Raw genomic sequence first — 12355 nt, 5'->3', positions numbered from 1 at the left:
TGGTCATTGAAATGAATTTCTAAAAGTCAGAAACAGATACTTTGTGAATAGACTTCTTCAAAAATCCTCTACAATATACTTTACAGTATATATGTAATATATATTCATATATTCCTTTTATATTTTTAATATTTGCCTAAGAAATAGGGTCAACCTAAGTATTCCAAAATTGATGAACAGATTAAGAAAATGTGACCCATATATGTTATGGAACACTACTCAGTCATAAAAAACAATATTGTTGTTTAACACAAGTGGATGAACCCAGAAGATATAATACTAAGTGAGACAATCCAGGCTATGATAGATAAATATTTTATATTTCTGTTTAACATATAATGAGTGTCCACATTCTGTAGCAGAAACAGAAGGATGTGACATCCAAGTAAGGAGAATAAAGGGGATAAGGCAGGAGGGTTCAGGAGAAAATGGTTACAGACGTGAGGATGCAATGAGGGGAATTGGTTAAGAAATGGTGTACCCTAGCAGAGTAAAAAGTATCATCGACAAATTAATACATACCTCCCAAAAGCAAAAAAAAAACTAGCAGAGGGGCCAACAGGTGGCATGGTGGTTAAGGCACTAGACACTAACACATGACTGACCACAGTTCAACACCAGACCTGGTTGCTTGCTTTCTCACTTTCTCTCTCTCTCTCTCTCTCTCTCTCTTTCTCTCTTGTCAAATTAAACTGAATGAATAAATAAAATTTAAAAATACTAACAGAACTATTACTGAATGTGCACAACATAATATAATATTCAACATTGAAGGAAATAAAAAATAAATATAAAAATAAAAATATCTATAGCCATAATTTAATAATTACACACAACATGGGAGTCTAGTAATGTAACCATTACACCATCTACTGTTTCCAAAATAATAATTTTTTAATAATTGTATTTCTACAAATAGAAGTACCATAGGATCTAGCAATTCCACAAGGAATAGAATACTCAGTTGGAAAAGTGCTTGCTCATCTATGTTTATTGTGGCTTTATTCACAATTGCTAAGACATGGAACCAACCCAAATGCCCATGAACAGATGAATGGATTGTAGTAGTGTGGCACATATAATCTATGGAATACTACTCAGCCATAAAAAAAAAGAAGACCCTGACTTTTGGTAGAAAGTGATGAATATGGAAGATCTACTGCTGAGTGAAGCAAACCAAGCTATGAAAGAGAGACATTGTATGTCTCCAGTCAATATATACTGACTATATTTTCCTTAGTCTATAGGGGAAACTTAGAGCTTAGAAGACATAGAAGCATTAAAATAGTTATAGATTCTGGAGACAATGTGGGAAAAGGGTGGGAGAAGGAGGAGAAAAAGAGTGAAAGGAAATAAATTAAGGAGGAACATAGAGAGGCAAGACATTATGGGACATAGAAAGCAGTTATTATGTGTTAATGATAGTGTGTTTTGTATTCTCAAGTGGACTGGTGTGAAGTGTATACATGTTGGGCAAATTCAACTTACAAGCAAAGTGATATATAGTGATTAAATATATAAAATAAAGTTTAAAAATTTAATTTGCCATATTACGTATTATTTAATTCAATTTTATATAAATATAAAGTACTCCCAAATATAAGATTTTGTTCTCTTATTTTCTTCATGCTCTTCTGACATTTGGTATCCTATGTCCATGAACTTAGTAAGAAACTGTGAGATAGAGTTGACAGATTGTAGCTAGTATCCCACAAAGCCCTTGACACCTGCTCACTGTGACCATTTGAAATTATTTAAAACAGTAACTACTTTCTTTATTGCCCTGTATATATGATCTTCTTGTAGTGCATGGAGGAAGACAATATGGAACATACCTTTGAGAGGAAGGCCCACTCACTTTCTAGACTTTAGTTCACTTATGTATGTTTGGAGTTCTCTCCTAATATGTTTTAAAAATACTATAATTTTATACTTTACCTCATTTATTCTCATTGTTAATGTGCTAATGACAATTTCTTGGAGACTTCTATAATTTCAACTTGAAGATCCCCAATGCACGTTTACTTTTAGTACCCCAAATTATATTTATGAATTTTCCTTTAATTCATTAAATTTTATACTACAGTTCTGTATACTCTATTGAATAAAATTTTCATCATGAATTTATAGAGTATAAAAAACAGAGGAGGGACCAGCGGTTGGCATTATAGCTGTGTCACTGGACTCCCATGTAGTAGACCATTGTTCTAGTCCCAGACGCGGACTAGTGATTTAAACTCTCTGAGGGTGCGTGTGCGTGTGTGCCCAAGATCCTGAGAAGAGAATGGAGGAGAAGGGATTGCGGGGTGGCCATCCTTCTGGGGGTGATTTCTCATTTTCTGTCTCTCTGTCTCTCTCTGTCTTTCTGGCATGCGCACATGCCCTATAGCAATAATCTATCCAAAAACACACACACACACATATACACACACACACACACACACACACACGGAATGATTCTTCTCAAAAAATGTTTAAATTAGTTAAATTAAAAAAAAAAAACACTAACTAAAAAAACCTAATAACATTGGGCAAGGATGAATTATGTGGCTCAGATAAATTCCTATAGGAATTAGGAAGTTTGTTTAGACCTCTAGTTACTTTTAAGCCATCATGCATGAGAGAATATTAAAGTTGAACCTTGAATGCCACAGTTGGCATAATGGCTTTGTCACTGGACTCCCATGTGGTTGACCACAGTTCGAGTCCCGGACCTGGTAGCTTAAATGCATGAGGGGTGCATGTGCAAGAGGAGAATGGAGGAGAAGGGATTGAAGGGTGGTCATCTTCCCTGGAGGGTGATTTCTCACTTTCTATCTCTCTGTCTCTCTCTTTCTGGCGAGAACACACACCCCATAGCAAAGAAAAAAAAAAACCTCTCCAAAAGAGAAAAACAACAACAACAACATTATATTATTATAGTCTCAAGTCATTTATTGCCATTCACATGTATTTAAAGAACACATGAGAGGCAGCAATCTCAATATCATTAACTATATAGAGACTATAAATTATCCCATAAGTAATCAGTATAAGGAACAAATAGTTCAGGGTGAAACAGGAACTGAAAATAAAGCTGTAAGGATTATAATGATAAAATAATAGATCAAGAGAAGCAAAAGGGATATATTTCTGAAAGAGAAACAAATAAAAAATTAACTAATTTAGTGTATTTAAAAGGTATGAACTAAAAGCCAAGTCTGCAGTGACTCAGTTAACTAAAACCCTGGATTAAAAAGGATGGTGTATTGATTTTTCAAAAATTATTTTATACATTTAATCACATAAACACAGCTTGTAAAATGAATATTCCCAACTGAACACACTGTCCAGTTAGTTATCACACACACGGGAACCAGCAGTTAGCGTAATGGCTATGTTGCTGGACTCCCACGTAGTCTACCTAGTCTACCGCAGTTCGCGTTCGGGACCGGGTGGCTTAAAACTCACGCCAGGCACGTGTGCGTGCGTGTCCAAGATCCCGAGAGGAGAATGGAGGAGAAGGGATTGTGGCGTGACCATCTCCCCTGGGGGGGTGATTTCTCGCTTTCTGTCTCTATGTCTCTCTCTGTCTGTCTGGTGAGCGCATGCGCCCTATAGCAAAAAAATCTCTCAAAAAGAAAAAAAAAAACAAAAAAACACACGCTGTCATCAATAGACAGTCTGTCCCCTCTATGTCCCCCTGAGGTACCCTTCTGTTTTTCTTTTTGAATCCCTTCCTTTCACCATCTCCCAGCACTCAACCTCTTCTTATACTGTTGATATTAAGAGGAACATTGAGACTATGACTTTCACATATACTTCTACATTGGTGTTACAGAATCCAAATGTGAAAACAACTATAGTTCATAGTGAATCAGGAAAGTTAGAGTGGACCACTAAAAAGGACCATGTGGTGAAGAAAATTTTTTATTATAAAAAGGCTGTGTACATAGGTAAGCTTTTTGTACTTAAAGATTAAAAAGTTACCTGAGAATAAATTTAAATTGAAGTACTTAGAATACGTTGAGATACTTAATGTATTGATAGTGTTTAGGTTAATACTATTATAGGCTTTGAGTAGCCTAAAGGTTACAAAGATTGTTTCCAAGAAATATTTTAAAAAACAAATCCATGAGACAATAATGAAATAAGTAAAAAATTTGTAAAATCTTTTCAAACAATGTTTTACATTTTTGAGAGGATTAAAAATATATACTGAAAAACAGTGAAGTGGAAATAGAGTCATTCAAGGTGAGTACTATTTCCCTTTTTCCTGGTACCAATATCAAAATTAGAGCTATGAGATAATTACTCAAACACTATAATTACCATAATTGTGTGGGCACGGAGTACAATTTTTTAATTTCTATTTTTTAATATCACAAATTACTTCCAGGTATTATCTTAATATAATAAATCTACAACATATATTTTAATCAAATGGAAAAATATGTTTTTAAATGCAGGATATATGTTACAAAAGCAATATTTTTATTCCAGTGTAGTTAAAAGTAATCATACTTTTATTCTAGTGTAGTTTAACAAAACAAAACAATGTGCATTTTAATTTTTCAAATAATTACTTAATTTGAAATATATCTTTACCTAGAAAGACCTGGCTAGAAGAGTTTAGTGAATCCATTATTAACTTATCATTATGGCTCCCTAATTAAAAATACATTTTTAATGATAAAAATACCTTATTATTGTAATTCCCAATGGCTATAATTGTACTTACAGAGAATTTAAAGGAAGCTATGTTCACACATTTAAATGAGGACACTTCTGTAATTGCAATCACACTGAAATTCAGCAACAAAATGAATATAGTGTTCAACTACATGGTAAAAATATATACTATAAAACATTGTCATATAGACAATGAGCTAGAACTAAAAAGTAATATTAAATCATTTTAAATCACTCTAAAGCTAAATTAGAGACCAGAGTAATACTACATTTTTTATTAAAAATAATTAAAGCATATTCTCATTTGTATCTAGTTTTATTGGTAAATAAATATGGAGTGTATTTTAAATAATATTCACAATTTAAGATTAAGTTTTATTTCCCAAAACATAAATATTATGTTCGTATCTTCCTTAGGAATTATTGTAGTTTCCTAAAACATAAAATGAGCTGTATAAATCTACATTTTTGAAAATTTTGACCAGATAGTTTACTAGAAATGAGAAATTATCATTGACCAATCTTGTTTCATGGCATCTAATATCTTCTAATATCTTTTCTTTTTTTTTTTTTTTGGAGAGGTTTTCGCTATAGGGCGCGTGCGCTCGCCAGACAGAGACATAGAGACAGAAAGAGAGAAATCACCCCCCAGGGGTGATAGTCACGCTGCAATCGCTTCTCCTCTCTTCTCCTCTCAGGATCTTGGGCACGCACGCACACGCGCCCGGCGTGAGTTTTAAGCCACCGGGTCCGGGACTTGAACCGCAGTCGACTATGTGGGAGTCCAGCGACATAGCCATTACGCTAACTGCTGGTTCCCGATGGCATCCAATATCTTAAAATGAATTTGTTAACAAAATGGTAACAAAAATACAGTCAAACTGAGAACACATTCCTATGATATTTTCTTATTTATTTTCACAACAAATCATTAGAAATCTATATACTCATGCAATTATACCACAAATAAAGAGTAGGCTAAGGAACTTTAATTTTACCCTCAACAAAGCAGGAAATCTAGCATTATATGCGTTTAGTTATCATATTAACTAGAATCTAGAGTATCAAACAGAAGACATAAAAATATTTTTTTGGCTGTAAACTTTTCTAGAATCAGTGGTAAAGCTAGATTGATGACTGTTTATAATAGCAATAATCCCTGCAAAATCAGTCATTAGCACAGTTAACAACTAATTTGTTGGAGTGTTAACTGCCCTTGGCTTTGCTGCAAGCTGTTAGCAAACTGGTCATTAACTGCTGGTTACAATTGATTTCTTGGGGCCCTATTTAACAGAAATTTGATTTCAATTCAACACCCACTGAGGCTAATTTTGATTCAGTAAACAAGTAAGTATCCTTTCTTAGGGTTAGCTTTGATACAATGTTGTTCCATGATATAGCCAAAAGCATTTCTCAAGTCAGTGTACAAGTAATTCATGTGCAATTACTTTATAGATAACTAGGTGAATGTTTGTGGTTTTCAATAGATGTGGCAAGACAACATATAACTAAGGCAAAAAAAACAGTAAAGGATAAAACATCTTCAGTCAAGCATATTCATACCCTACGCATTCCCAAAGATATGCTACTGTTTAGTAAGCATAATCACAAAAATTTCCAACATTGTATCATCTTACCTGTATTCCATTTCCAAATATACTTCCATAAAAGAGAACTTTTTAATATGTCTTTAACCATTAATTTATTCATTAAATAGGTATTCATTGAGCATTATCTATGTACTATTCATTGTTTATATTCAAATAAAGCAGACTACAAATTGAGAATATTTAGTTTTTAGTGGGGTTAATCAAACATAAACAATACATAAAACTAGATAAATAATATTTATTAGAAAACTGCACAGGTTTTTTCGTTAGTTTGTTTGGGTATTTTTTTTTTTAATTTTTCTTTTTGTAGGGCATGTATGTACACTGAAAGAGAAAGTGAGAAATCACTCCTCAGGGAGTATGGCCATGCTTAAATCTTTTATCCTGGGATTTTTGGCATGCACACACACATACCCAATGTGAGTTTCAAGCCATCATGTCTTAGACTAAATATTGTCAGCCATCTGAGAATCCAGCCGACTTAACCACCATGCCATCTCTGGCCTCATCGAGATTGAAATTTTTAACGAAGTCTCCCCAAGCTCCAAACCTCCTGCCCCAGCCTCCTGGTTGGCTAGGATTATACCTGTGTGCCACCAGACTCCGCCTGTTTAGGTTGGTCCAGCCTCATGCAGATACACACAATCCCTTGTACCACTGCAGGTGGACCTGCACCATTTTTAAAAATGTATTTAATTTTACATTTTTTATACATTCAATCACATTATTGAGCTTACAAAGTGAACATTTCAATATGTGAACATTTCTCCCCAGTCCAGTTGATCAAAATATCTTCAACAGGTAACAGCACTACCTCCCTGTCCCATCAATGCTCTGTCTCTGTATCCCTGCTCCAAATTTCCTTCCCTAGGCCCCACTCCTCCACACATAGCATATCTGGCATTCACACCCATCTCTTGTGTTTGTACATCCTTTAGTCAGTCAGTTTCAGTCATAGAGTGCAGACACTCGGTATATATTAAGCACCATTTTTAAATGTACAATTTGGTGACATTAAATATATTCACCATTTAATGTAACCATCCTCAAAACTATTGCAAAACCTTTTCATCACTGGAAAAATAAACTGTAACTACTAAGCAATATCTCCTTTTATTTTTCTAACTTTTTTTTTTTTTTTTTACATTTGCTACAAGTTATGTGTGCTCTTTAGAGAGAGAGAGAGAGAGAGAGAGAGAGAGAGAGAGAGAGAAAAGAAAGAGAGAAAGCACTTCAGAAGTAGAGGAGGCATCCACAATACCTTCTCCTCCACCCACCTCTCAGGATTTAGGGCATACATGCACACACACCCTGGATGTTTTGTTTTCAAGTTGCCCAGTCATGGATCAAACAATGTAATCATCTGTGTGGGACCCAGTACCTTAACCACTATGTCTCAGGCTGGCCCAATTAATCAACATCTTCTTACTGTTAAGCAATTACTTCTATCCCAAGCCCCTCATAACTTCAATTGTAGCTTGTGTCTTTATGAATGACCCCATTCTGGATACCTCATACAAGTGATATCAGGCAATATTTGTTCTTTATGTCAGAATTATTTATCTTAGGGGAAATAGCAGTTAGCGTAATGGCTATGTTGCCGGACTCCTATGTAGTCGACCGCGGTTCACGTCCCAGACCCAGTGGCTTAAAACTTACACCGGGCACGTGTGCGTGCGTGCCCAAGATCCCGAGAGGAGAATGGAAGAGAAGGGATTGCGGTGTGACCATCCCCTCTGGGGAGTGATTTCTCTCTTTCTGTCTCTATGTCTCTCTCTGTCTGTCTGGCGAGCGCACGTGTCCTATAGCAAAAACCTCTCCAAAAAAAAAAAAAAGAATTATTTATCTTAGCATAATGTTTTCAAAGCTAATGTGTGTTGAGGTGTGTAGCAGATCTTCATTTCTTTCAAAGTTGAATAATATTTCATTGCCTAGTTAATACACTGTTGATGAGCAGTTGAGTTGTTTTCACCTTTTGGCAATTGTGAATAATGGTGGTAGGAACACTGGTGTGTAAGTATCTCTTTGAGTCCCTATTTCAGTTTTTTGATTATGTACTTAAGAATGGTATTGCCAGATAATCAGGTATGTCTATATGCATTTGAAGAACCACCCAAAAACTTTTCTTCAGTGATGCTCCAATACTTACTACTTTCTTTTTTTATTTGCTTTGGTTTTAAATTAGTTATCTAAGTGAATGTGAAGTCGTTTCTCACTGTGATTTTCATCCGCATCTCCCTAGTTATTAGCTATTTTAAGAATCTTTTCATGTGCTTATTGGTCACTCTATCTCATGTCTATTCAAGTTATTGCATATTTTTTAACTGAGCTATTGTTGTTGAATTTAAAAATATTTATATATACTGGACATCATTTATTTACCAGATATATGATTAGCAAATATTCTTAGAAATCTATAGATTCTTTTCACTCATTTAATTCTTTGTTTTAATGAAGTGCAGTCTATCTATGTTTCTTCAGTTTCCTGTGCTTTTAGTGTTTTATTTAAGAAATCATCACTAAATGTAAAGACTGGAGTTTCTTGAGCTCTTTTCCCATGTGTATTCCTGTTTTTATTAGACTTGTGTGGTTTATAGCTACTTTTTCACTATTTTAATGTCCCTTTATCTCTTTTCTTCTATAGCTTCTAGTAAGTATATATTGGTATGCTTGTTTATGTCCCATATGTCTTTCAAGCCTCAGTCTTGATAATTAAAATTTCCTTATCACCAAATTTGCAGATGTTTTATTTCACCTTTCTATTTGGTTCCTCTTTATAATCTTTGCCTCTGTTGATATTCTCATTTTATTTATATATTATTTTCCTGAGTTCTGTTTAGTTCTTTGCCATGACTTCCTTTATTCCATTGAGATAATTGATTTAATGTCTTTGATGTGTTCATTACTTATGCTTCCTCAGGGATGATTCATTTTGTTTCCTAATTTCCTATGAATGGTCAATATTTTGCTATTTCTTATATAATTCATACTTTTTGTTAAGAATTGGGAAGTCTTAGCATATAATAAATCTGGAAATATGATTCTCCAACACCTCAAGGATAGCTGATTTCTATTTGTCAAATTCCGGAGGCATCAGTTTTTTTATTTCTTCAAACTATATTTTTGCAAAGTGTATATTCCTTATACTGCATGGCTACTGGAGTTTCTGTTGTATTATCTCTGAAGGCTGACAGTGGCATGATTAAGTTATCTCTGAAGGCTGACAGTGGCATGATTTTTATTTTCTTTTCTTTCTTTCTTCTTTTTCTTCTTTTCCTTCTTTTCCAAATCAGGGGTCTTTATTCAGATAATAGAGTAAGGCAGTGAAGTGAGAGAGCCACCTGGTCTCACAGCAACAGAAATTCCCATGTGCATCAACTCTGTAGCTTAGAAGAAACATTTTTTTACTCAGTGAGAACACCACCAGGCAGACTGGCAACAGTGGAAGGGTGGCTGACCGTATGACTTCTGGTCATGCCTTCAGGAAATGCTGGGTGAGTGCACCCACCAGCACCAGCTTCTTCACCCCATGCTTCAGCCCATTTACCCTGCATGCCTTCAACACAGGCACAGTGAGCTTGCCTAGCATGCCCTTGCTGATGTGGGCCTTCACCTCCTCTTCAGAGAACTCCACCTTGGATCTTTTGCTTCCAGCATCCTCATCATCTTGTTTTCTCTTGGGAACATTCCTGTCAGAACTGTAATCTAGTGGGTAGACAAGTACCTTAAACCCATCTAACAGAGAGCCCAATCCTTTATCTATTTCTTCAACTTTGGGCAATATCAGATCTATGACCTGTTCAGGTTCTATCAAATGCAAAGCTAAGGCCTCTAAAGTGCTGCTGTAGCGCTGGGCTCTCCAAGTCATCGCTTCTGTATTTGAAACAGAGTTTCTGAACAATAGCCTTCACCTTGTCTACCTGCTCTGGGTTTGCCTTGACTTTTTCAGTATTGAGTACTTTCCATTTGTCATCAGCATAGGGTAGGTATAAAAGCTGGAAACCTGGAGGAGTCACCTAGATTTCCTGGCCATCCAGCTGCTCTTCCTGTAGCACCAGAGCCACAAAATATGGTGGAGTGTTCTTATGGGGTGTGCACCTGCACACTGCTAGGACCTCCTTCTCCAGATACTTGCTGAGGAGAGAACTGAACAAGGCCGGGCTCCTGTTTACCAGGATCTCCTTGGGATACATAAACACAGAGGGCCACAGGTAATGATGGTGCTTCTTCAAAATTACTAAGGGCTTGAAACCAAGGAGATTCAAACCTGGCTCATAAAAGCATTTCAGCTCTTCGGTTTCCTCTCTTTTCAGTAAAATCTGACAGATCCCGTAGATCTTAGTCCTCTTCTTTCTTTCTTTCTTTCTTTCTTTCTTTCTTTCTTTCTTTCTTTTTTATTTTTTTGGGAGAGGTTTTTGCAATAGGGTGCATGCACTCGCCAGACAGACAGAGAGAGAGAGACAGAGAGACAGAAAGCAAGAAATCACCCCCCATAGGGTATGGTCACGCTGCAATCCCTTCTCCTCAGTTCTCCTCTTGGGATCTTGGGCACGCACGCACATGTGCCTGGTATGAGTTTAAGCCACCGGGTCCAGGATGCGAACTGCAGTCGACTACGTGGGTGTCCAGCGACACAGCCATTATGTTAACTGCTGGTCCCTGAGTCCTCTTGATGTAGATAAGCAGAAGCAAACTTCTGGTATCCATACTAAAAATCCAGGTCTTTACTTTCACTAGTTCATTTATTTCCTAATACAGTCTTATTGCAGAAGACTTGAAAGCCTTCTGGGGCAAATTATAAATGCCCCACAGTGAGTGTTAAATCTTTGCTGAGCTTAAATTTTTAACCTGTAGAGTGTACTCTTCTTGGTTTCCTTGGTGCAAACCTTCTTCATTAGGTCTTCTAGTTTGCTCAATACAATAAACCCAAAGGTTCATCCTCTCCTACATTGATGATATCTCTGTAGAAAAAAGATATGTCAAAGCTCCCAGGTTTCTTCAGGTGCATCAAGTCAAGAAAGATATCCATGTCACAAAGATCACTGGCTTTGGTCCTGGCCCAGCTGGCTTTGATGCTGTCATTGTGGTGGGGGTCATCTTCATTAGTGAACAGTATGATTCTCTTAAGATTCGTTTTGACCTGGACGTCACTAAAGAGGTTGACACAGACCACAGCACTTCACTGAGTGAGTAGTAAGATCCATGGTCCATCAGGTCTTGGAAACTTTTCTTGCCCTGTTGCCTCTTAAACTGGTCAAGCTCTAGGACTCATTTAGCACCTAGACTATCCAACTCTTGTAAGATGTAAATATTTCTGAAATTCATTGAATTTTTATCTTTCTCAGTACGATAGAATACGTCTGCCAAAAGATCACTATCACTGCTTATGAGCATATTGGTGTACACCACTCTGGATACACTAGATGTTCATGTCAAAAGAAGACAATTCCTGTTCATCCTGATGGTTAAACATGACCCTGAGGAATCAGTCAAAAATATCAAATTACATCCTCCTGAATGTTTATATTCTCCATTTGCATCAAGGTTCTCCTCTTGTTCTTCTTCTTCATCACCCTCAGTTTTGTAGTATGATTCCCATTCTGAAATAATGGCTCCTTCGGAACAGAAATTAACTCTGATTAAGATTTTCATAAATATCTGCTTTCAGAAAAGGAAACAAGAAGAGGTCAGCAGATGGCTTAGTGGTTAAGGTGCAGGACTCCCACATGGCCAACCATGGTTCAAGTCCTAGACCTGGCAGCTTGAAAATCATGCCAGGCATATATGTATGTACTCAAAATCCAAAGAGGAGAATGGAGGAAAAGGGATTGCATATGGCCTTCTCCCCAGGGGGTGATTTTTCATATTCTGTCTCTCTGTGTGGTGAGTACATTTGCACTCTATGGCAAAAACCTTAAAATACCACCAAAAAATATAAAGAGAAAAAGAGAGTGAAGTGGTCTTTTAAGTATTTTTGATCAGTACACCTGGGAAGGCTGAAATCAGAGCAAATTTCCATGCTGGTCCTTTAGGACACTGCCATATCCACCAATGGAGACAACCTAACACTTACA

At 36.3% G+C, this 12355-nt stretch overlaps 1 pseudogene; it reads right to left on the bottom strand.

The window, feature by feature from the left end:
• Positions 1 to 9753: 9753 nt before the first annotated feature.
• LOC102498872 (X-ray repair cross-complementing protein 6 pseudogene) lies at positions 9754 to 11851 on the bottom strand (annotated as a pseudogene).
• Between the last annotated feature and the right edge of the window lie 504 nt (positions 11852 to 12355).

Source organism: Tupaia chinensis, unplaced genomic scaffold, assembly GCF_000334495.1.
Source record: "Tupaia chinensis unplaced genomic scaffold, TupChi_1.0 Scaffold143089_1, whole genome shotgun sequence".
Lineage (NCBI taxonomy): Eukaryota > Metazoa > Chordata > Mammalia > Scandentia > Tupaiidae > Tupaia > Tupaia belangeri.
This window is presented reverse-complemented; position numbering and strand designations above follow the sequence as displayed.